This window comes from Bos grunniens, chromosome X (genome assembly GCF_055505025.1).
Source record: "Bos grunniens cultivar Pamir isolate PY7600 chromosome X, Bosgru_T2T1.0, whole genome shotgun sequence".
Lineage (NCBI taxonomy): Eukaryota > Metazoa > Chordata > Mammalia > Artiodactyla > Bovidae > Bos > Bos grunniens.
The window spans coordinates 66,965,617-66,988,582 of record NC_141194.1 but is presented as its reverse complement, the minus strand read 5'-3'; the positions used below and the strand labels follow the sequence as shown (position 1 = coordinate 66,988,582).

Below are 22,966 nucleotides of genomic sequence, written 5' to 3'. Positions count from 1 at the left end.
TCTATTTTTAGTTTTTTAAATAACACTTCCTGGATTGCTGCAAGCCTTTGGTTAATTTTCCAAGTTCCAAAAATCTTAATTAATAACAGTGTTTGCCAGTGATCTCATTGGTTGGATGAAGGAAGGGATTTTTCTGAGATCTTTATCATTCCTGCTGATATCACTTTGAATTCCTCAATATATGACTTTTCTGTTGTTGATGGAGAAGTGAATAGTCCTTTTAAATAATTTCAAGTTTATAGAAATTTTGCAAAAAATAATACAAAGAATACCTGTATATCCTTTATCCAGATTCACTTATTGTTAATATTTTGCCTCACTTTATTTATCACTTTTTCTCATGTATGTGCATAATCTTTTTCCATTTTAGAATAATTTGCATACATCATGTCTCCTTAACCTAGCTACTTTAGTGTATGTTTCCAAAGAATAAAAAAATTCTCTTAAATAATCACAGTTCAGTAAACTTAACATTGAGATAATATTTTATCTTCTGTATTTCTATGTTGTCAATTGACCCAATAATATTCATTACTTTTTTTTCTAATTCAGGATCCATTCTAGGTTCATGTACTACATTCAGCTGTGATATCTCTTTTGTCTCTTAAATGGATCCCCCTATTTGCTTGCAAATTCATAAGAAAGAAGACCATAGTAATTTTTCTAGGAATAATATTTCAAAAGATCGACTTAAATGGTAGCCTAGAAAACTCTCTATTTCTTCATTCTGAAACCTCCCACCCCAGATCCAAAAAAGTCATCAAGTTAGCAAAAAGAGAGATATGTAGCCCTCAGGATTCAGGTATATTCGGAGAATCTTCCTAGTCAATGGCATTCTCCTGTTTCTTTCTTTTAGTTTAATATCTCAAACTTATCTCCTTCCTCTTCTGACTGCTATCCCTTTGGTACTAAACACATGACAGATACCATTTGCTCAGGTTTAATTTGTCACAGCATACCTGAGTGAGGAGCTTCACAAAATAGCTGGGGACCACAGTGAGCTTTCCTTCTAAGAGATGTTAATTAAATTTTGTATAAAGGACCCCAGGTGCACTAGCAAAGATCTTTTCTTTCCAAGCCAAAATGTAGCAGACATTTCCCAAAGAGACCTCATCTATGCACTTCTTTGTGAAAATCAATTAGTGTTATGAATGTCTGATAACTTTCCTAAAACAAAAATCTGTCTTGATGGTAAAGTCTATGAGACAGATCTTTCTACTTTCATTCCTTTGGCCCTCAGTTATCTTCTTGAATATTCCACTCCCCAAATATTAATTTGAAGTGGTTATTTTCTAGCACATCAGACCATTTGCCAGTGCTGTAACCTAGCCCTCCCAATGTTTTTTCCACCCTTCATTGTCTTACCTGCCTCCCCCAAGTATGCACACACATTTATGGCCTGAAGCTTATGACTTCCTTGGGTATGGAGTCTTCCATAATCTGCTTACCTATGGTACCATAACCTACCTGTCCCTTTGTAAATTATCTTAACCAGTAAAAATCTGGTTATAATTGGTCCATTTTTTATTTGTGTAAAAATGCCTTTTAAAACTAATTTTAATCCTTATCTAATTTTAGTTTATTCAATACAAATTTGCTATCTAACAGAATTCTGTAGCTTTTTTTTTCTGTAGCTTTAACTTAGTGTTTTTCAGCACTATATCCATTGTACTTTAGAGATCTAACAGATTAGGTGTTTCAGTTTGAAGCCTTTCAGTTTTATAACACTTCTAAATGGTTAAATGTCACGTATCCTGCTTTTGGATGATTTGTTCTTCATTTGTTATGTTCTTGCCTTTTTCTGCCTCTTCCCCTCCCCCCAGGTCCATACTATTCTATCCATCTGTGAACTACTCATCTTTCACCTCTGACTAATGAAATCTTTACTATTCTTATCCTCGTTAACCAAATTATACATGCTGAGAAGATAGAGACCTTGTTTTGTTTCTTTTGAAATCTTACATAGCACTAAGCAATGGTGCCTTGATACTTACTGTTATGTGCTAAATGATACATGCCTAGATATTAACTGAATTGCATTGAAAAACTGAACTATACTTCCATGAAGCTTTCCTTGGTAATGTGAACAATGATGTCCTTGTTTGTCTAAATGTCTATTTCCCTTTTACCTCTCAAGGTACTATATCACAAGCTGTATTGAACTATATGTATACATGTATATACTTGAATTTTTTTCCTGAAACCCTAAATCCATAAGGTTAAAAGTCATCTGGAATGAGTCTTCATTAAAAGTAAAACTTTTATAGCAAATACATATAAATGAAACGGACAGTACCTTTTTAATTAGTTGACATGCCTATAGATCAGTATTAATTATTGCCAGAGTATGACAGGCTTGGCATTAGTTTTCTTTCTTTCTTTCTTTATTTTTTACACAGAAAAAGAAACTTTTATTATCTTGAATGCTGGTGCATAACCAAAAAACAAACTTAATTAGAGGAGGAGACAGAGGGAAACTTCAGATACTGAAGTGGATTTCCTGGCAGATTAAAAACTTTTAAGGGTTGTTCATAGTGTCTTTTTTAGATGTAGGGCTTTCCTTTTACTGGACAATTTTCACTTAACAGTTTTTATATTATGAAGTTCAACCAGAGTCTTTTGTCTGTAAAGTTAAATGAAAAAAAGAGCAAGTGAAACAGAAAATTCTCTAGTATATACTGATATTTGAAATAGTTTGTGTTCTTTATACTTTCATGTACATTTTACTGTCTAAATTTGAAACTTTATTAATGGTGTCTTAAGTTTTGACTTTTAAAAATGTTCAAGGCAATGATTTTTATTGAATTAAAGATTACAGTAACTTTAAAAATGATCAAGATACATGTACAAACAAAATCTCAGTTGTTCTTGGAAACACATTTCAAGATATAGCACACATGACACACACTTCTTTTGGGACTTTATTATTCTTTGGGATACTGAAGAATAGTTGGTAGAAGATTTATTTTACACTAAAAATTTACCCTTTGATAACCACAGCTTGGATAGATCACAAAGTTGAATCTTTAAAGTTTTCTCAATATTCTTTCAGTCCAAATAACTCAAAGACATCTCATGTCCTAAGGTGGATAAATCAGTTACTTTTTCTCATATAATTAATATCAGTGGGCTCTTGTACTGGAAGTCTGTCTTGGTCATAACATTCTTGCAAAGCTATTCCTTACAGTGAAACATGAAAGATATTTCCCTCAATGCAAAGAAATTAATCTGAATAAACAACAACATCAAAGCCTTAAGTGTCTCAGGACACTCTTCAAAACAGGATTCAACAGTACTAAGATACTTTTCTTTAACAATTTTCTTCCTTTTTCTTAACTGTGCAGTCACTACCTTATTATACTCTGCAAAAAAAAAAAAAAAAAAAAAAAGATCAAGTTTTTCATTGTCATGGAACTACTTGGAATGAACCCAAAAGATAGTGGAATGCTGGCTCTCTCCTCAAGCAGCATCCTCCTCTCTTAACAGCATTTAACTATTCTCTATCAATAATCTCACTACAACCGAGTTCTTTGGTCAGATGATTGACAACCATAAGTGAAAGAAGCTCTTTGATAAAAGCCAATTGATCAAACGGGGTCTTCTCATTATGCATCTGAAACCCGCCATCCAGAGCTGCTTCTCTGGCTCTGGAGGTTCTCAGAAACATCTTGTTGGCTTCTTCAAGTGCTGCTGATACTCTGTAGCCCGCACCACTGAGCGGCTTCTCTTCCTGATGGTCATCGCTCTCGAAATCAGTGCCTGTGATCTCGCCTGGCTGCTCCCCAGGGCTGGGCCGGCTAGCTAGGCCTCGGGGCCCCTGTGGCTCCCTCATTGGCTGGGCTGCCTCCTCCTGCATTGGGCCTTCCTCCGAAGGGGTTCGGGGATAGCTTCCGGCTCCCTCCGCTTATGTGGAAGGTCGCTCTGGCCAGGCATCACATCCATCTGCAGGTCGTTGCTCTCCTCATAGAGCTTGGACAGCTCATTCATATCAGACATAGTGCAAGCAGCTCAACCTCCCTGCAAGGCGTTCGTTTTCCACCTCTTTATGTTTTTTTAGATATAAATGATCATAATCTTGCTTGTGTAATGAAATGGGAATGGAAATTTTGTTTATCATTGTTACCCAATTCTTTGATCTCCTTTCAAGTTATTTTACACAAATTACAATGGTCTATTATCAAAAATTATTTTAATGATTTATAAGCTGAACATTCTCCTTTAATTTTGCTCAAAGAATTAGATGCTATCTGCCTTGCAAAACTATGTTTTGCCCAGTTAATAGAATAATTGACTTTTTTAGCATCTACACCAATATTTGGAATTATTCCTTTATTTAGTGCCTTGGAGATTTTTATACCATGGGACTTTGTGCACAGGTAAGAAGTATGCATTTCTTTAGTAAAGATGGGGAAGGGCCCATAGTTAGAGACCTTTTTTTTTAGATTCTCAGGCAGTTCAGATTTATGAAAGAATACAGATGGATATTTAAGATCTTCGAGTGGATTCCCTTGAAACTATCATTGTTTCCTTATTCACTGAAAAATCTTCATGATACAGGCTACAGTTTTAAGACCACTGCTCTATAGCATTTAGCACATTCCTGTGTTTTCTGAATATTCAAAAAAAAAAAGTAAATGAGTGGCAACACTAATTAGAACTGTGGAATGGAAGTATTAGTACTAGTGAGTCATAATCATCAAGGTGGGTCGAAGATACCCTACCTTAACCCCAAGTGGATGAGAGTATCACTTGTTTTTAAAGATATCTCTGGATCAAAGATGCCTTGCCTTCTTCTTGCTTTCCATACTTATGCCTAGCATCTTTTATTCTCAAGATAATATCTCATTGAAAGTCTATAGTTTTATAGGCTTATCTTTATTGTTTTGAAATGGTGACATTCCTAGTTGTACTATCTTTATAGGCAGATGTAACTGAAAAGATAAATTTTGTGCCTATTTGTATATTCAACTATTATCTCTATTGTCTTGGTAAGCATATTAACAACCACTACTATTTTTTACATATTCAGTTTTTCTAACAAAATCTTCCTTATTAGTTTTTTAGCTATTTTGAAATTTTTATGAGATTTTAATGTGTCTTTATTTTTTTTGACTGTGTCTTTCTTTTTTTATTTAAATTTATTTATTTTAACTAGAGGCTAATTACTTTACAATATTGTATTGGTTTTGCCTTACATCAACATGAATCTGCCATGGGTGTACATGCATTGATCATTATAGTGGGTTAAATGGTACCCCTCAAGAAGATAATTTATTAATAATACCCTTAATCCCCAGAACCTGTTAAAGTTACCTTATTTGAAAAAAAGAGTCTTTGTAGATGCAATTAAGAATCTCAAAATGAGGCAATCACCCTGGATTATCTGGATGGGCCCTAAATGCCATCACATGTGTCCTTACAAGAAAGAAGCAAGGGAAGATAGCACAAGCACACAGAAGAAAAGAGACATGTGGAGAAGTAAATGTGAAGATGGAGCAGAGAAAGATGCAACCATAAGCCAAGGAATGGCATTAGCCACCAGAAGCTGCAAGGAATGGACTCTCCCCTGGAGCCTCCAAAGGAGAGTGTGCCCTGGTGACAACTTGATTTTATACTTCTTGAACTGTGAGGGAGTGAATTGCTGTTATTTTATGCCACTCTTTTGTGGTAATTTGTTATAGCAGCTACATTAAACTAATATAATTATTAATGTGGTTCAAGTCCATGGTACTTTGAGGAAATGGGACCAGTATTAAACATCTGACTTTGTCTGCTGACTTGGATCTGGTTTGTTTATCATGGGGGAGTAGGTCATTTGTATTAATTACATTCCCAACCAGTAGTTTCCCTAAAGGTAATTATCAATTTTTAAATAAATAATGACACTTTTTTTTTTTAACCACAGGAGAAAAATAAGACATAGAGAATAATCCTAACCTTTGAATGTTATTCAGAAGGAAAGGCTTCTGTCTATGGGAATGCAGAATAACATTGATAAATAAGCAGTCCAGACTTGACATGAGCTGTTATCAATGACTAAAGGCAAGGAAATAATTCAGCCTTAGAACTGAACAGTTCAGGTAGAGGAATGGGGAAGTGTTAGTTAAGCCTCTAACTGAGTTGCCTGACCATTCAGTTCACTAAAGAGTCATTTAATGCATAGGATGAATCTATATGCTCAGCAAGTGTCTTATATAAAGTATGTATTCTAATTTTAATTTTATATTGTGTTATTCTTATTACTACTATTATTATTACTATTTAACTCATAACCTTCAGTTCAGATGGATGTCTTTTAAGATCTATGAAGAAGGTGTTAACATACTGTGCAAACTGCCACCTTGAAAAGTGTCCTTGCCAATAAGCACTTGTAATTGAGGTCAAGAGACAAGATATATGGGCTGTGGTTATAAAGTAATCAAGGGGCTTCCTTGGTGATCCAGTGGTTAAGAATCTGCCTTGTGGAGTAGAAGGACATGCACTCATCTTCTCCTGCAAGAGCACCAAAATCACAACTAGCTGTGAAACAACCATCAACAGGAGGATGCAGGAATCCACCAAAAAAACATACCCCGTGTCCAAAGACAAAGAAGAATCAGCAACAAGATGGTTGGAGAGGTGCAAACATGATAAAATCAAGTCCCATACCCACGAAGTGAGCGACCCACAATCTAGAGAACAATAATACCAAAGAAGTCCCCGCACTCCCCCACTGTTGTGAAGATTCTGGGCCTCACATCAGGCTTCCCAGCCTGAGGATCTGGCAAAGGGACTGGGAATCCCCAGAGAATCTGACTTTGCCGGCCAGTGGGATTTGATTTCAGGACTTCCACAGGACTAGGGGAAACAGAGATTCCACCCTAGGAGGGCACAAACAAAACCTTGTGTGCACCAATATGTAGGGGAAAGGAGCAGTGACTCCACAGGGGACTGAATGAGACATACCTGCTGGTTTTGGAGAGTCACCTGTGGAGGTGTGGGTTGGCAGTGGCTCCCCACAGGGATGGAGGCCCTGGCAGCAGCAGTCCTGGAAGGGGCCCCTGGCATAAGTCCCCTTGGAGGTCAGCATTAACCCTACTGTAGAGCCTGTAGACCCCAGGGTAGGGACACCTCAGGCCAAACAACAAACAGGGAGAGAGCACAACCCCATCCATCAGCAAATAATTGGATTAAAGTTTTATTGAACATGGCCCTACCCACCAGAGTAAGACTCAGTTTTTCCCACTATCGGTCCCTCCAATTAGGAAGCTTATACAAGCCCCTTAGCCTCATGAACTAGAGATCAGACATAAGAAGCAAGAAGAAACATAATCCAACAGCAGCTAGAATGAAAACCACATCACAGAAAGTTAATCAGAATGAAAAAGCAGAGGGTTTTTGTCCCAGATGAAGGAACAAGATAAAACTCTAGAAAAACAACCAAATGAAGTGGAGATAGGCAACCTTCCAGAAAAAGAATTCATAATAATGATAGTGAAGATGATCCAGGGTCTCAGAAAAAGAATGGAGGCAAATATTGAGAAGATGTAAGAAATGTTTGCCAAAAGACATAGAGGAACTAAAGAACAAACAGAGATGAACAATACACTGCTGCTGCTGCTGCTAAGTTGCTTCAGTCGTGTCCGACTGTGCGACCCCATAGATGGCAGCACACCAGGCTCCACCGTCCTTGGAATTCTCCAGGCAAGAACACTGGAATGGGTTGCCATTTCCTTCTCCAATGCATGAAGTGAAAAGTGAAAGTGAAGTCCCTCAGTTGTGTCTGACTCTTCGTGACCCCATGGACTGCAGCCTACCAGGCTCCTCCATCCATGGGATTTTCCAGGCAAGAGTACTGGAGTGGGGTGCCATTGCCTTCTCCAAACAATACACTAGAAGGAATCAATAGCAGAATATTTGAGGCAGAAGAATGGACAAGTAATTGGGAGGACAGAATGGTGGAAATCACTGCCACAGAACAGAATATAGATAAAATAATGAAAAAAATGAAGACAGCCTGAGAGACCTCTGGGACAACATTAAATGCACCAACATTCACATTATAGGGGGTCCCAGAAGAAGAAGAGAGAAAGGACCCAAGAAAATGTTTGAAGAGATAATAGCTGAAAACTTCCCTAACATGGAAAAGGAAATAGTCAACTAAGTTCAGGAAGTGCAGAGTCCCAGGCAGGATAGACCCAAGGAAGAACATACTAAGACACATGGTAATCAAAATGACAAAAATTAAAAACTAACATGAAATATTAAAAGCAACAAAGAAAAGTGACAAATAATATACAAGAGAACTCCCATAATGTTATCAGCTGATTTCTCAGCAGAAACACTACAAGCCAGAAGGGAATGGCAGGACATATTTAAAGAGATGAAAGGGAAGAACTTACAAGCAAGAATACTATTCCCAGCAAGACTCTCATTCAGATTTGACAGAGAAATCAAAAGCTTTATAGACAAGCAAAAATTAAGAGAATTCAGCACCACCAAACCAGCTTTACAACATGTACTCAAGGAACTTCTCCAGGCAGGAAACACAAGAGAAAGAAAAGACCTACACAAAATAAACCCCAAAGAACTAAGAAAATGGTAATAGGAACATATATATGAATAATTACCTTAACTGTAAATGGATTAAATGCACCAACCAAAAGACATAGACTGGCTGGATGAATAGAAGTATTTGCATATATGCCCATCCACTTACCACATGACTCTACTTAACTCCCCAAATTGTATGTAAGTATTCTATATTGTTAGATTAAACATATTTCCATTATTGCTTGCAATTGTAATTATCTTTTTTCTTGGTCTGGCTATTGATTATGAAAACTGATAAACATCTTTTTATCACATGATTATGTGATTTTACATATTTTATGTGATTTTACTATTGTGATTATGTAGTTATTAATTACTATTAATTAAGTGAATACACTTAATACCACTGTATCATGATTGGTCAACAGAGGATAATATAATTATATATCACTAAAATTACCATTTAATAGAAAAAATTGTAATCACTTTTAAAATACAGATGCATAAGAGAATTTTTATGCATCTTGGAATTTTTTTTTAATGCAAATAAATGCCCAAGTATTGCTTTTTTCTTCCAAAGCTCCAGATGTGTTTCTAATGAACAATCATGTTTAAAAACAACTATACTATATGATGATGTTTTACTTTTATCTAGCTTGTTTCACTGTTTCTATTTCATATTTAGTGCTCCCATTTCATTTAGTTTATGTTTTCCAATTTCTCTGTTTTTGTTGTTGTTTTTTGTCAAGCCTTTATCAAGCACATAGAAAAGCTTTTGTGTGTATGTGTATGTGTGTGTGTGTGTGTGTGTGTGTGTATATATATATAAAATGTGTATTATATTTTAGAAAATCTATTAATTTTTGCCTAGTGAAAAAATTTATGACATTTTGATTCCACTTGTTTGACTTAGTATGAATAGAATGTTAGATTTCTAATTTATATTCACTCAACTTTGATATAGTTCCATGTATTTGGGCATCTCGTATTACTGCTAAAAGTCTAGGAAATTGGGCTTCCCTGGTGGCTTAGTGGAGAGGAGTCTGCCTGCCAGTGCAGGAGACACAGGTTTGATCCCTGATCTGGGAGGATCCCATGTGCCCTGGAGTGACTGAGCCCATGGGCCACAACAATTGAGCCTGTGTTCTAGAGCCCACAAGCCACAACTACTGAGCCCACTGGACACAACTACTGAAGCCCATGAACTTAGAGCCTGTGCTCCACAGCAAGAGAAGCCACAGTGCTGAGAAGCCTTCACACCTCAACTAGAGAGTAGCCCCTATGCAGAGAGAACTAGAGAAAACCCATGCGCAGCAATTAAGACCCAGAGCAGCCAATTAATTAATTAAAATTGTATAAAAATAAATTAAAATAACAAAGTATCAGATTTTCATTAAAATATTTTAAAAATAATCAATATTTTCTTTAAAAAATCAACAATTACATATGTAAATACATCTTTCCCCTTTCAAATCGGTCACTTTAGGAAACATTATTCTCAAAAAACTGACATTGCTTAAGTGTTTTGTGCACTTCTCCCTAGAGATTGTCTCCGGAGCCTGCAGCATGTTGCTAAGAATCTACCCTAAGGTGACAGGCCCTCATCCTTTGACAGTGGAGCAGCTTCATCATTTGGAACCAAGTTCAAGTTTTCTAGGGTGATTTCTTTGAAAGTCAGATGGTGACTACAGCCATGAAATTAAAAGACGCTTGCTCCTTGGAAGGAGAGCTATGACAAATCTAGAAAGTGGGTTAAAAAGCAAAGGCTTCTCTTTGCCAACCAAGGTCTGTGTAGTCAAAGCTATGGTTTTTCCAGTAGTCATGTATAGATGTGAGAGTTGTACCATAAAGAAGGCTGAGTGCTGAAGAATTGACACTTTCAAATTGTAGTGCTGGAGGACTTTTGAGAGTCCTCTGGACTGCAAGGAGATCAAACCAGTCAATCCTAAAGGAAATCAACCCTGAATATTCATTGGAAGGACTGATGCTGAAGCTGAAGCTCCAATGCTTTGGCCACCTGATGCAAAGAGCTGACTCATTGAAAAAGACCCAGATACTGGGCAAGATTAAATACAAAAGGAGACAGGGATGACAGAGGATGAGATGGTTGGATGGTATCATTGACACAATGTACATAAATTTGAGCAAACTTCGGGGGATAGTGAAGGACAGGGAAGACTGGCATGCTATAGTCCGTGGGTTTGCAAAGGGTCGGACATGATTTAGCGACTGAACAACAATGACAATCATGCTATACACATGAAACTAAGTATATCAACTTGTCTTCCATTAAAAAAAGAAAAAATGAAGATGGTTTTGCCCTTTATAGGGCAAAGCCCTATAAAGCTAGAAGTATAAAGCTAGCAGTTGAAGCAATTGAAGGTGGCTGGGAGAATCTATGGTTTTGGCAAAGTAGAGCCTTTAGCTTTGGGAAAGAAGATGCTAATTACAATGGGTGCTAATTGTTTCTATTTGAAAATTCTGAAAGCAGGATTTCTGAAAACACATTAAGTAAGCCTTAGGTGGATAACTAAATTGCTGTCAGGAAAGAATCTTCTCTACAACTTGTGCAGAAAGATTCAGTTGTGAAATGAAATAAGCTCAATGCCTCCTCTTCTTTTACACTGTTCTTGTTTGTTTAGTCGCTGACTTGTGTCTGATCCTTTTTGCGACCCTTTGGACTATAGTCTGCCAGGCTCCTCTGTCCATGGGGTTTCCCATGCAAGTATACTGGAGTGGGTTGCCATTTCCTTCTCCAGGGAATCTTCCTGTCCCAGGAATTGAACCCCTGTCTCCTGCACTGGCAGGCAGATTCTTTACCACTGAGCCACGTGGGAAGCCCTGTACTGTTCCTGGGAGCTGCTAATTGAGAATGTTTTGAGAAAGAAGGGTTTAGAGGATTTTGTATATAGTTTTTTCCCCTTTGAATTGTTATTGTTTATTTTTAAAGCATATTATGAGTCACGTTTAAGTAGAAACTCAGTTTTTGTCAGTGGTCAAATATATTGTCCACTTGAATTCTTGAATTACATCACAAGTGAGTTTGTATAATGTTGGAATAGCTCTGTGTATACTGGAAACAGTAGAACTTGATTCATTTGTTAGCTAGCTAGCCATATAGTCCCATATGCTTAGCATCTTCACTTTTCCTTCCTCTCTTGCTGACTATCTCCTTCATTCCTGCACCCCTTCAATATACCTTGAGCTCTTGATCTATATTTGTTGTATACTATAATGTTTGAATCTTTATTGGGGTTTCTAGCACTTACCCCAAACAAGGGGGAGAATGTGAATTATTTGAACAGTGTCTCAATTGAGAATTTGCCTTTTTTGGGGGGATGCAGCAATTTTATTTTTAATTTGATCCATGTGTATCCTCACAGAGATTCCTGAAGGAGGGAAACAAGGCATAGTATATTAGTGGTAGAGCAAGGGGGTATGGCCTCCATTTTATATCATAGGGAAAATTATGATTGGATCATCCTTATTTATCATTGCATCTACCTCTCTTAGTAATTCCTCCCCTTCAGCACCAATTACCAAGTCATGCACATAGGAGATATTAATAAGTTAATAAATAAGATCTAATTAAGATCTGATTCAGGGATTCTATTTCCTGTAGTCAGGGGGCACTTAATTACTTGATAGTTAACAATAGTTAATAATAGATTACCATTAATTATCTTTACAAATAATTGTACTGGTGGGGTTTATTTATTTATTTAGCTACCCCAATTGTTATATCTGCAAATCTCTAACCAATCAAGACAATCCCTGGCCCATTTAAAGCATTCATATCCAACTGTTTTTTCTGAAAAAAAAAAAATAGTGCAGGATATATTACTAGGTACAGTTAAGGTGGTATCCTAGTCTCTTGTGTTTGTATTCCTTCTTATCTCACCTTGTACATAGGAGGCATTCTGAAAATGCTTGTTGAATTACTGAGTTGAATCACAGATCTAATAACTCTCAAATTATTCTCTTCCAAAATATTTTGGAGCTTTGATATAGTTACAGCCAAAAGTATAGAGAAGCTATTTTGGTTTAGATGAATAACCAAGCTTCCTTAGTTCACTTAAAGAGAGATCAGGCAAATCATCTGTGAATGAGAAATTTCCTCAGTCTCTCCTCTCTAGCCCCACTGTATTAGGTGTTCATGAGGCTCGCCAGGGGAGTTAAGGAGCTTTACTGCAAGCCACTATTCTTTGTTGTCTTGAGGCAAGTGGTGTAGGGAGGAAGGAGACTTAGGGGATGGGGGAAAGTATTGAAAACCCAAAACAGGACCCATAAGTTTTGAGAGCTTTCATTAATATTGATGATTTAAAGTCCTAGATAGAGCAATTAAAAATGCTACACAGTTACAGTTAGAACTGTACTCTGTGGTACTGCCTCAGTGGTACTGCCCAAAGAAGAGTCTGGGGCTGGGACTGTTCTCACAGATCCCTAGGAGAAGACACAAAAGGTTATTCTTAACTGGCATTGAGTACTTAGTATGTGAAAAGCTCTGTGGGGAATGCGAGATAAATTGCCACCTAGTTGCATCTTGCCACCACCTAGTTTTTAGTCTAATTAGGTTAAGAGAAATAAAGAACAATGCGAGGCAAATTATGTTAACTGTTATAATGGCACAAAGTGCTGAGAAGAGATGAATGATCTATAATAACTCAGTGAGTGAGATTATCAAAGGATAGGGAATATATATTTACTTTTCCCAGATAATTATTTTTAATGACAACTGGACTTAGTTCATAGTGACAACAGACTGCACTCTTTGAAGAAAAGGAGGAGAATTATTTATATCTCAAGTAAGGCTTGAGCAGGTTACTAGAATTCTGTCACAAACCTATACAGAAGAATTAAAAATTTAGGTTTATACTTATACATATTTACAGGTTTTTAATTAAATTTTTGCTGTCCATATTCTCTGTATACCATAATTATATGTGAACGTGTGTGTGCTCAGTTGTGTCCGACTCTTTGTGACCTCATGGACTGTAGCTTGCCAGGCTCCTCCATCCATGGAATTTTCCAGGCAAGAATACTGGAGTGGGTTGCCATTTCCTATTCCAGGGGATCTTCCCGACCCAGGGATCAAACCAGGGTTTCGTGTTTCCTGCATTGGTAGGCAGATTCTTTATCACTGTGCCGCCTGGGAAGCTAGTAATTATATGTGAGGATGATACTGAATGACGTATGAAAACCCTGTTTTCTTTATACCCAGATATGTTAGGATGTGGGCTTCCCTGGTAGCCCAGCTGGTAAAGAATCCACCTGCAATGCCGGAGACCAGGGTTTGATTCCTGGGTTGGGAAGATCCCCTGGAGAAGGGATAGGCTACCCACTCCAATATTCTTGGGCTTCCCTGGTGGCTTAGACAGTAAAGAATTCACCTGCAATGTGGGAGACCTGGGTTTGATCCCTGGATTGGGAAGATCCCCTGGAGGAGGACATGGCAACCCACTCCAGTATTCTTGCCTAGAGAATCCCCATGGACAGAGGAGCCTGACAGGCTACAGTTCATGTGGTCACAAAGAGTCAGACATGACTGAACGACTGAGCACAGCCCAGCACAGCATGGTAGGATGCAGTTTGTTGGGGAGAACTCTTCAGTTTCAGCATGACTGAGAGCTTAAGGCAGAGCTTATTGATGCTTTTGAACTATGGTGTTGGAGAAGACTCTTGAGAGTCCCTTGAACTGCAGTGAGGTCCAACCAGTCCATCCTAAAGGAGATCAGTCCTGGGTGTTCATTGGAAGGACTGATGCTGAAGCTGAAACTCCAGTACTTTGGCCACCTCATGTGAAGAGTTGACTCATTGGAAAAGACCCTGATGTTGGGAGGGATTAAGGGCAGGAGGAGAAGGGGACGACAGAGGATGAGATGGCTGGATGGCATCACCGACTCGATGGACGTGAGTCTGAGTGAACTCCAGGAATTGGTGATGGACAGGGAGGCCTGGCGTGCTGTGATTCATGGGGTCACAAAGAGTCAGGCTTGACTGAGCGACTGAACTGAACTGAAAGAAAAGTAAGGATCCTGAAGCAGAACAAAAGTTGTGCCCTGTCTAGAGCTTTCAAAGTACACCCATGCATTGTTGCCGTATGTTGTTAATAGCACCTATCGACTTCCCCTTCACTTTTCACTTTCATGCATTGGAGAAGGAATGGCAACCCACTCCAGTGTTCTTGCCTGGAGAATCCCAGGGACGGGGGAGCCTGGTGGGCTGCCATCTATGGGGTCGCACAGAGTTGGACAAGACTTAGCAGCAGAGGCAAGGAATAGCCTATTGGCAAATTGGCTGTTGGGCATGACCATTTCAGATATAGAGAAAGAATCATTGGGAACATAGTAATATGTTAATCAAAAGATATTATTACATGTTTTCAAAACTTGCTTTGGAAAACAAATTAAAGGTAAAATTACTCCACTTTGATTCTGTTGTTTTAAACAAATTTTATATTTAACTTCATATCTAGTATTATAAGTCTTTCCTTTATAGAATAGCTTTTGAATTTAAAAATATTTCTTTATTAATTAATTAATTTATTCATTTATTTGCTTTTCCCATGTTTAGTCTGGTTAGTTATCACTCAGATTGTAGGTACTGTGTTCCTCCATATTCAGGTTTTAACACATTGTGCATACACATGCACCTATATCAAAATATCAGAGCTTTCTGGGTTCCACTTTTCATTATTTTTAATTAAAATTTATACTTACTCATATTCCAGTTTATTCTGGACTAAAACTAGTTTTTTACAGGGCCGAAGTTGGTATTTGCTACTTGGGACCTGTTTTGATTACTTCTTCCATCTACAGTGATTACCACTCTCTTCTTTTTCATCAGTTATTTGGAAGACACACAGACATATACATACACATACATATTTATAGACTATATCTATGTGCTATGCCATTTAAATAAGAAATCGCTGTGTCTTTCTTATAAGCTCAGAATTTATTTTTTCCTCTCAGTGTCTCACTTAAACATTTTATTATGTTCCCAATGAAGATTTCCCTTCCGCTTATAAAAAATTAAGTGGATAGTTACATATAATCCTTGTCCTCATGGATGACTACTCTGATAACCCGACCCTTTCATTTTCAGACCTGCACTGTTACTCTTGGTTTGTTTTCTTCACAGTAGTTCACAATCCTTCTCTGGTGTTTGCATTTTTACCTTTGTAGATGGAAGAGTACTTTTTAAAAAATGCACAAGTGGTAGGAAGAAAGAGGGCAGGAAAAGACAGTGAAGAAATTCTTCTTCTGTTCATTATCTTTCTGTTGCATTGGCTGAACTGTGGAATGTGAGAAAAGCAGGAAACAGAACAATTATGATTATATAGTCTGTTTGTATAAGGATGTAATTAATATGTATTAATACTTCCCTCTTAGGTAGCCACAGTGAGAATCTTGTCAGTGTAAGGGAGATTAAAAAGACAGTTCTTGCATTTGCTGGCATGTAGGACTATTGGAATGTGTATAAGATTGGGGGGAAATTAATTTCTGTCCTGTCTAAAACTATCATGTGTGCCTTTTCTAGATGATTGTGCAAGGTGGATTCTCAGTATGTGCAGGTGTGGTAAATCATGAGCTGTTTTAATTTTAGATACATAGGAGAAATCATGGCCCCTAATGGGGACTGTTGGCTATTGACTCCATTAGCACTGATAAGGAAAGAGAAGACTAGAAGGGGGACAATTTCAGGGGCTGTGATAAAGATGAGATTTTCCACTTCTTTGTAAGGCTAGGATGACAAAAACCTTAATGTAACACTTTTTCTACAGTGGTTTGTTGCCCTAAGTGACTTCAGCTTAATTTATTATGTCACAATTGCCTGGTAGGCAAGAAAATCACTAAAATCAGAAGTAATAATAACCCATTTTATCCTTGAGATGGAGGGTATTACTATAATTTAAAGTCTGCTATTTTGGAGAAGAAATCAGATGTCAATAAACGAGAAACTGACCTGAAATTGCACAGCAAGTTAGTAGCATTAATTTTACAATAATACCAATCTAGACTTCCATTTCCTTTCCTACTCTTTCTTTAAACATATTTTTTTGGCCATGCTATGCTGCTTATGGGATCTTAGTTCCCCAACCAGGGATTGAATCTGGGCCATTGGAGTGAAAGTATGGAGTCCTAACCCCTCGAGTGCCAGGGAATTCCCTCCTTTCCTACTCTTGAAAGCCTAGAGTAGGTTAGTTATATGGTCAATTACATGGTTATCAGCATAACTGTTTTAACTTCTACTGGATACCTGGAGCACAGCAACAAAATAGGAGTCTTTGAAATGATGTAGTACTTGGAAATTTGCATGGTGCATACTGTATTCCTACAACCATTCTGTCATCTCTTTCAACATAGTACCTCAAATACCTTCCACTGCAGTTTAAGCTCCATTTTCTTTTTCTGTCCTCATTGGAGATTATTAGGTAGTCACACTTCTCCTCCTTTTATCTCCTCCAATACAGGTTAAAAACCTTTCCTATTAAAGAATGATTTTCCTTTCTACAAACCCACTCCCTTTCTTTCTCTACTCTACAACATTCTCTTTTGCAAGCTGAAAGATCCAAGTAACTTAAACCTGTCTCCAACCCTTGTTTTCATCATTTTCTTTGTGGGTTTTTTTTTTCTGTAATTTTGTCTTCTCACTAAAAATGTAGTAGGGGACATACTATTTTCTTCCTTATGTAATTAAGAAACCACATGCATCAATTGTATGGGATATCTCTTTGTTTTAATCTGCCTTTTGTGTTGTCTACCCATGAAGGAAACAAGACAAAATGTCTTGGGAATGATTTTCTTTCCCTTGGGAGTGGAGTGGGGTGGAGAGGAATCTGTTTTAATTTATTTCCAGCCTATATCCAGTGGTGTGTTGGAGCTGGCTTGAATCAGCTCTTGACAACCATTTGTGCACATTGCTTCCCAGTTCCAAGCTTATGTTCAGTGACAAGTTCATGTACAGTGATTGGTAGCTTGAAATTAGCTAGAGTGGAGGTATTTGTCCCATGGAAATCAGCAAAGGCAACAAATTAGTCCTCCTCACACCTCAAAATGGTAGTTAAACATTTACCAGTATATGACTACCTGTTTCATAATCATTCTTGATCAAAAAGTTTATCAAAGTACCTGTCTGCCTCTAGTACTTTGTGAACATGGTAAAAAAGTAGTTTCTGGAAGCCACATATCATTATCTGTATATCTGCCTATCTATTTGCATATTTGAGTCTGGAAGATATAAAACAGGCCTAAGAAATCAGGCAAGTAAGCATTATAATGTGAGTAGGAAAGATCATCTACAACTCTAACACTTTATCTTTAAAACTACATTAGTAGTTTTGGTGGGCCTAGGATAGCTACTGTTTAATTGAGCAGATAGGTATTAGATACCAAGAATGAGTTAGATGTTTATAAGAGCCTTTTTAAGGTAAATGAGCCATTTGAGGTGCTCCATATTTGGATACAAAAGATAATATTGGAAAGAATGAAACTGATTCTATATTGACAGCATTTATCTTCAAATTACAGATTATATATGACAGGCAAACATGTCCAGAACACATTCTTATTCTGATGTTTGTATTATTGTGTCTCTAACATAAGCAGCTCCTCTGCAAACAATTTCAGGTTGCAACAGTATTCTTCAGAGCAAATATATTTTTTCTTCCAGTTTTATTGAGATGTAATTGACATTTAGCTCAACATTCAAAAAACTAAGATCATGGCATGCAATCCCATCACTTCATGGCAAATAGATGGGAAAACAATGGAAATGGTGAGAGGCTTTATTTTCTTGGGCTCCAAAATCACTGCAGATGGTGACTGCAGCCATGAAATTAAAAGACGCTTACTCCTCGGAAGAAAAGCTATGACCAACCTAGACAGCATATTAAAAAGCAGAGACATTACTTTGCTGATGAAGGTCCGTCCAGTCAAAGCTATGGTTTTTCCAGTAGTCATGTATGGATGTGAGAGTTGGACTGTAAAGAAAGCTGAGTGATGAAGAATTGATGCTTTTGAACTATGGTTTTGGAGAAGACTCTTGAGAGTCCCTTGGACTGCAAGGAGATCCAACCAGTCCCTCCTAAAGGAAATCAGTCCTGAATATTCATTGGAAGGACTGATGCTGAAGCTGAAACTCTAATACTTTGGCCACCTGATGTGAAGAGCTGACTCATTGGAAAAGACCCTGATGCTGTGAAAGATTGAAGGCAGGAGGAGAGGGGACGACAGAGGATGAGATGGTTGGATGGCATCACTGATTCGATGGACATGAGTTTGAGCAATCTCCAGGAGTTGGTGAGGGATAGGGAAGCCAAGCCTGGCGTGCTACAGTCTGTGGAGTTGCAAAGAGTCAGACACAACTGATCGACTGATCTGAACTGAATGTTATAGAAGTTTGAGGTGTACCATGTGATGATTTGATAGATAGATGTATATATTGCAAAATGATTGCTGCAATAAGGTTAATTAACACATCCATCACCTCACATAATTATCATTTCTTTTATGTGATGAGAACATTTAAGATCTACTCTTTTAGCAACTTTCAAGTGTATAATACAGTATCATTAACTATAATCACTATGCTGTCTGTACATTAGACCTTTAGAATTTTTCATCTTATAACACTAAGTTTGTATCTTTGATCAACATCTCCCTATTTTCTCTACCCAGACTCCTGACAACCATCATTCTACTCTCTAATTCTTTGAGTTTGACTTTTTCAGTTCCCAGATATAAGTGCCTCCTGAAACCTACAAAAGGACAAACTCACCTGACTTTTAAAATTTAGAACCAGTGAAGGTAAATATCACAAATAATTTAAATGTTCTTCATGTTGCATGATGGCCAGTTACAGAATAAAGAAGAAAGGAGAAGGAGAGAAAGAAGATAATGTTGGATAAGGAATGATGGAGGTATATGAAGAAAAGGCAGAATAGGGTTCTTAAAAGAAGTAGTTGTTTTCTACCAAAGCACAGAGATTAAAGTTACCTTTTCTACTGTGTAATATCACCTAAGACTAAAGAAATCAGGGTTATTATTATTAAGAAAGTGGAGTTATAGAAAAGACTAAAGGAGTAAGGTTGTTTACCTTAAAAAAAAAAGAGAAAATTGGAAAGAGGTGGCATGATTTCTGTATTTATATATATCAAAGGCTTGAAAGACAGAGGAATTAGATGTCTATTATATGGCCGAAGCTATAGGGAAAGAAAGTTTGTCTCAACATACATGAGCATCGGAGAAGGCAATGGCACCCCACTCCAGTACTCTTGCCTGGAAAATCCCATGGATGGAGGAGCCTGGTGGGCTGCAGTCCATGGGGTCGCTAAGAGTCGGACACGACTGAGCGACTTCACTTTCACTTTTTCACTTTCATGCATTGGAGAAGGAAATGGCAACCCACTCCAGTGTTCTTGCCTGGAGAATCCCAGGGGCAGGAGAGCCTGGTGGGCTAACGTCTATGGGGTCACGCAGAGTCGGACACGACTGAAGTGACTTAACAGCAACAGCAACATGAGCATGGAATTTGATAACTACTTTCAGAAGATAGTGAGCATACTATTCAATAGAAGTACTTCAGCATCAGATAGGGCTTTAATTCAGGTAGACTTTTGAGGTTTACCTGACCAGCAATATGTGGACTGTTAAAGGAATCTGGTGTATTTTCTTTCACTATTCATAAAAGATGGTGTGGGAAGGTTTTATTGTCTTGCTTTAGTCTTCTGGAATGTGGACCATGATATATAAACTGTGTGATGACTAGTGTAATGTGGGGCTTCTTTAGTAGGAACTGATAGTTTAAGACCAGCCATAGCCTGGATGGTACATTAATCTTCCATTCTTTTGAGTCTGTTTGTAATGGCTAAAGACTAAGAATAAAAATAGCAAATTGATGTATTGAATTACTGTTTAGCTTTCTATTCCAAACAGTAATTATTTGTTTCACTGAGGGCTTTGCCTAGATTAGAAACCTAACTAAATAAAATATCTCTGAATCTCTCAAGTTTTTATATTTCACAACAGTGAATAAAATGTACTTTCATATTCTAATAGTACAAGAATAATTTGAAATGAAATGAAAAAGAATAATTTAGGTGGATAAATCAGATTTCAAATTGGGCTCTAAAGTGTATTAAAATGCATTGTGTAAGAGGTCTACATACAAAAATATATTTTAATGTCTTAATGCTTACAGATTTAATTATATTATCATTTAAGTTGTTGGGAGAGTTTAATAGGTCACAGCAGATGCTATGCTATGTCAAATTCATTTTCGTACCAAGTCCTCAACTGCTGGAGAAAAGGAGTTACTTGGATATTTTGCTGTCATCCCTTCATATAAAAGTAAGAAATTTCAGGGTTAGGGACAACTCATTAGAAATTTATGTTTACTGATGAGGTTTTAAAGAAAGTCATACCAAGTGGAGAGGAACACACTTAAAGCAGGAGGATTATCAAAAACCATTAAAATGTTAATCTAGCTTTTAAAAGCAGTGCTTTTATCTCTAAGTATAGAATGTTTGCTTATTCATTATATATTAATTATAAATAGAATAAACCATTTGGGAATTAAAAAGTAGGAATTCATTTTTTCCAATCTATAAAGGAAGAGGCTGAAAAATTAGCTACAAAAGCCAATATTTTAATTTATTCTAATATTGATGGTACTTGAATTTCTTAAAAAAAAAAAAAACCTTACCTTAGATTTTTAAGATTGAAAGATATGTTCACTTAATTTAACACATAGATGACTTTGCTCTAAGTAAAGATAGCCTAAATGCTTCTTGTTTGGTGAGAAACAATCAACAAAATGAAAAGGCAACCTATAGAATGAGAAAAGATGTTTGAAAATCATATATCTGGTAAGGGGTTAATCCCAAAAATATATAATGTACTGACAGAAGTCAATAGTAAAAAAATAAAATCCAATTTTAAAATGAGCAAAAAAACCTGACTAGATATTTTCCCAGAGATGTTCAAATGACCAATAGATACATGAAAGTATGCTCAACATAACTAATCATCAGGGACATGCAAATCAAAGCCACAGTGAGATGCCACCTGACACCTGTTAGAATCAGTTCAGTTTAGTTCAGTTGCTCAGTCGTGTCCGACTGTTTGCAACCCCATGAACTGCAGCATGCTAGGCCTCCCAGTCCATCACCAACTCCCTGAGCCAATTGAGTCGGTGATGCCATCCAACCATCTCATTCTCTGTCGTCCCCTTCTCCTCCTGCTCTCAGTCTTTCCCAGCATCAGGGTCTTTTCCAATGAGTCAGCTCTTCGCATCAGGTGGCCAAAGTATTGGAGTTTCAGCTTTAGCATCATTCCTTCTGAAGAACACCCAGGACTGATCTCCTTTAGAATGGACTGGTTGGATCTCCTTGCAGTCCAAGGGACTCTCAAGAGTCTTCTCCAACACCACAGTTCAAAAGCATCAATTCTTCGGCACTCAGCTTTCTTTATAGTCCAATTCTCACATCCATACATGACTACTGGAAAAACCATAGCCTTGACTAGACAGACCTTTGTTGGCAAAGTAATGTCTCTGCTTTTTAATATGGTATCTAGATTGGTCATAACTTTACTTCCAAGGAGTAAGCATCTTTTAATTTCATGGCTGTAGTCACCATTTGCAGTGATTTTGGAGCCCCCAAAATGTCCAAAACACAAAAAGTAACAATTCTTGTTGAAGCTGTGGAAGTAAGGGAACCAGTGTGCACTGTTGGTGGGAGAGTAAATTCGTTCAACCACTATGGAAAACAGTATGGAAGTTCCTAAAGAATTAAAAATATAACTACCCTTTGATCCAGCAGTCACACTTCTGGGTATATATCCAAAGGAAATAAAATCAGATAAAATCTGAAGTAAAATCAGAGTCTTGAAGAGATATCTATCTGCATTCCCATGGTCATTACAGCATTATTCACAATAGCCAAGATATGGAAACAATATGTGTCTGTTAACACTGATGGATAAAGATGTTTTGTGTGTGTGTGTGTGTGTGTGTGTGTGTGCTATGCTCAGTTGTGACTGACTCTTTGTGATACTATGGACTGTAGCCCACCAGGCTTCTCTGTCCATGGGATTCTCCAGGCAAGGATATTGGAGTGGGTTGCCCTTTCCTCTTCCAGGGAGTTTTCCCAACCCAGGGATCGAACCCATGTCCCCTATATCTCCTGCACTGCAGGTAGATTGTTTACCCGCTGAGCCATCTGGGATTCCTGCCATTTGGAACAACATGGGTAGGCTTGAGGGCATTATGCTAAGTGAAGTAAGTCACACAAAGACAAATATTGTATGATCTCACTTATATGTGGAATCTGAACAAGATAAACTCATAAAACAGAGAGTAGGATGGTGGTTTTGAGGGGCTGGGTGGGGGGCAAGGGGTGGGGAGAATGGAAGATGTTGGTCAAAGAATA

The 22,966-nt window shown here is 37.5% G+C and overlaps 1 protein-coding gene and 1 pseudogene across 1 annotated transcript in view; one reads left to right on the top strand and one right to left on the bottom strand.

Annotated features, from left to right (window-relative positions):
- Positions 1 to 22,966, top strand: part of NEXMIF (neurite extension and migration factor) — a 205,103-nt gene that overhangs the window by 45,052 nt on the left and 137,085 nt on the right. The gene's annotated exons all lie outside the window — the stretch shown is intronic.
- Positions 3,409 to 3,996, bottom strand: LOC147340646 (EP300-interacting inhibitor of differentiation 1-like; annotated as a pseudogene).